General features: G+C 42.6%; 1 long non-coding RNA gene across 1 annotated transcript; it reads right to left on the bottom strand.

Annotated features, from left to right (window-relative positions):
- Positions 1 to 1032: 1032 nt before the first annotated feature.
- LOC310836385 lies at positions 1033 to 3659 on the bottom strand. Its single transcript, XR_014560068.1, has 2 exons — positions 2532 to 3659; positions 1033 to 1664 (listed from the first exon to the last, which is right to left on the bottom strand). It is a non-coding gene; the product is annotated as an uncharacterized lncRNA (long non-coding RNA).
- Positions 3660 to 4002: the final 343 nt, after the last annotated feature.

The raw sequence follows: 4002 nt of genomic DNA on the forward strand, positions 1-4002 counted from the left end.
GAGTGAAATACATTCTGTGAAGGTACTGTATAATATTTGAGGCTTCAGCATCCTTTATCTCTTTCATATAAGGGAACTGAGGAATGGAAGAGGGAGACATAATGAGTACAGCAAGAAAGGAGAAACACTGAGAGGAAAGAAGTGTTTGGTTTGTATGGGCTTTATTAGGTAGGTGAGGAAATATAATTAACTATGTTTTACTCCTCCACAGACGCACATGCGTGGGTGAACAGACAAAAGGATCAGTTTTAAAAGCGTGGGGCCAAGCAGAGTTTAAATTCCATCTTCTGCAGTTTAAATTCGGGAAGCTTTTAATGTTTAATGGACTATTGTATTTTAATATTCTGTTGGAAGCTGTCCAGAGTGGCTGGGGAAACCCAGCCAGATGGGCGGGGTATAAATAATAAATTATTATTATTATTATTATTATTATTATTATTATTATTATTATTATTATTATTAATTGAAGGCATAGGACTTCGCCATTAAGGCTGATCTCCTCCTTTTTTTAGCCTGTTTATCAAAGAAACAGGCTACAGACTGAAAAGTAAGTTCAAACATATAGTTTACTTACAGCCAAGTATTTGTCTTTAGCTGCAACAGCAGTACAAATAAGTGCAGGAAAAATACTTGCGTTTACAGCAAAAACCATTTCAGGCATGTGCCTGATGTTACTGGAGCAAGTGGACAGACATTTGTTTCTCTGGCTGGTTGAAAAGAGAGAGATAAAAGGAAGGAACAGGAAATACTTCTTTTGCTTCTTCCTTCTCAGAAGCAGAGGGGAAAGGACATCACGCAGAGCCTTCTCTACCAATTTCATTTCTATGGTCTGAGTTTGCCTATCAACAATACTGTACATCTCTATGGTGTTAACCCTTCCACATGCTAACTAGCAAGAACATGCATTGTTAGATTGGACTGCTTATCTCACACAGTTTTTAACAGCAGCAGAGGTTTGAGTAAAGCACGGGTGAAGTAACACTAAGGTTTTGACAAATGGACTACCAAAAATGTGTGAGGCAAACGGTGGAAGTCTTTTAGAAATATTTTAATTAAGATAGATAAGGATATGATGAAAATACATAACTGAACATAAATATAGATTGGAAATGGCTGTGTATAGTGAATACTTATCTACTTTTAAAATTCTCATTCTTGATCTTATTTCTTCCTTTTCTTTATCTTCTTCTTGTTCTTTTCTTTTATATTTTACCTTTCATTTCTTTTCTTTATTGTGAATATTGTTTTGTAGAGGTGCAAATAATTGTAAATATGAGAAGAGGTAAAATGTTTTCTAATTTTCTATTGGTTACATGTATTTTCCTTTTTTTGTATATATATTTTTTCTAATTTGTACTCAATAAAATTAATAATAAATAAATAAATAAAGCTCATCACATGTCCATCTCCTCGTCCCACTTGGCGGCGTCAGGAAACTTCATGTTTTGTCACATGAAATCAAGGAACATGGAGGCCTGCAGTAACCGGCCCAGCCTCTGGAAGTGCCGTGTATGGTAGGAGAGACTCCACAGCTGCTTTGATCCCTTCGTATTGCAAGAGGCTCTCTGGCGTCTCATGCTTGAGGAGGGTTTCCACCACTGCCTGAGCTTCGAGGTAGTTCTGCGAGTTTGTGCTCCACGTGATGGAAAACTTCAACACAGCCTCTGGAAGAAGGGGTTTGGGAAGACACGTCAGGAAGGAATGCAAGTTGCAGGCAGCGTGGCCACCTTGAACCAACACACCTCTCTTGCGAAGCGTGGCCAGGTCTGGGCACACATCTGACCCGCGCCTTTCTTCAAGGCAGGGAAGCAGATCCAACACCCCTCCCCCCCTAGTAGAAACAATTAATGATGGGAGGGGTGACTGGGTTTATTCCAGACTACATGGCTTGCAGGAATGGGTTTTATAATATTTATAAAAGTACAACAACAACAACAACATGCATTATAATCTTTGCTCTAGTATTACAGGGCTGGTGGAGCTAATTTGAGGCTGTGTACACACCATACATTATCACTTCTCCCCTGTATGAATCCTGGGAACTGTAGATTACCCTTCTACCGCATAGCTACAATTTGTAGCACCCATTACAAACTGCAATTCCCAGGATTCTTTGGGAGAAATGAGCTTTTAATGCCTGTTTTTCCTGCAGCAGGCATGCTCAGCTACCCCTCTGGAAGCTCAATCCCACAGAAAGCTGTGACGGCCACCAACTTGGATGGTTTTACGCAGGAAAGGCTATCAATGGCCACTAGGCATGATGGCTATGCTCTACCTCCACAGTCAGTGGCAGTAACCTTTGTGAATAGTAGTTGCTGGAAGATGCAGGAAGGGAATACAGAATGCTCTTGTTTCCACAGGCCCCTGTGAGAACAGGATGCTGGACTAGACAGGCCAATGTGGCCTCATCCAGCAGGCGCTTCTGATGTCTTTACGTGGTTCAAGGGTAGAGATTGTGAGAAGGCATCTTCCAAAGCAATCCCACCCTGCAAATAGCTTTTGAGCCTTCTTGCCTCTAGCCTAGCCCTCACCCCTTTTCCTGTTCCCGCTGAAGTCTTCTTTTGCTTGCCACTCCTGCGGGCTCTCTTCTGGCCAATGCTGCCCATGACAGATCTTAAAAACTTGGGGTCGGTGAGATTCGGCAATCGCAGCACCTTGCGCCTGCTGGACCTCCTGAGCAGAGCAGATTGTGTCTTGCTCCTCGTGAAGTAGGGTGAAATGTGAGGAGTGTTGCAAGCCGGTGCAGAGGCGGAAGGTCTGGCCGAGATGGTAGAGCACGGCTTCTCTGTCAGGGGCTTCTTCCTAACCCAGTGGAACACCAGTATCATACGCCTGTTAGATGGGTTGGACATGCTGAAGAAGGTGCTGGAGGCCCAAAGACCAGGGTGACTTCAAAGCGGAGGACGCAGCAGGCAGTTCCCTATCAATGGTGCCAAATCCAAGCAAATGTTAGCTCCAGTCCTGTTAAATCGATCCAGCAATTATGAATGTTAAATAAGGGATTAATTCCTCAGGCAGTATGAAAAGACTTCCTGTGGCTTTTGGGTAGATGGGAGCCCCCAACTACTGCCACTGTTGACAGCCTGTTGCCCCTTCACTCTGCTTGAATGGGTTATGTCACAATGGTTCCTTCATCAGGTGTTTGTGAGCATGAAAATGCTGTTGGGAGCTTCAGCAATGAAGGCTCAGGCATAATATACTATTTGAAAGTCTGAACATTTCCTCTTTTTTTATTTAACAAAATTTATATACCACTTTTATAATTTATATACAAATTATTAGGAGAGTAAGTTAAAAATATACTGTAGTTTATTCACTTATAGGCTAGTTTACACACTTTATTCCTTCTTATGCTTCTATCCCACCTTTCCTCCACAGAGCATACACACTTCAGCCTCCACCTTCTCCATTTTATCCTGACTGCCATATTGTGAGCTAGGGCCATAGCTCAGTGGTAGAACAACTGCTTAGCATGCAGAAGGCATCAGGCTCAGTCCCCAGCATCTCCTGGTGGGACTGGGAGCGCTCCCTCTGCGCTTTGGAGGCTTCGCGTTGCTATCGCTGAAGCCAAGGAGCCTGCATTCGCTCCATAGGATGCACACACATTTCCCCTTAATTTTTGGAGGGGAAAAGGTGCGTCCTATAGAGCGAACAATATGGTAAGTTTGTTATTGGTATGAGCTTTCGTGTGCATGCACACTTCATCGCATACCAATAACAAATTTAGTTGGTTTCTAAGGTGCTACTGGAAGGATTTTTTTAAAAAAAATTGTTTCGACTATGGCAGACCAACATGGCTACCTACCTGTAACTAGAACTAAGGGATTGTTAGTAAAGGATGACATCACAGAAACTAACACCAGAAAACCAACACAACAGTTTTTTCCAAACTCCCTTCTCACTGTACTCAAGCCTGCCACTTCCTCCCTCCACCAGTGTTACTTCCTGCTCACTCTACTCAAACGTCTGCCAATGTTTAAAATCACCACTGTTTTCCTCTCA

This window comes from Podarcis gaigeae, assembly GCF_964106915.1.
Source record: "Podarcis gaigeae genome assembly, chromosome: Z".
Classification (NCBI taxonomy): Eukaryota; Metazoa; Chordata; class Lepidosauria; order Squamata; family Lacertidae; genus Podarcis; species Podarcis gaigeae.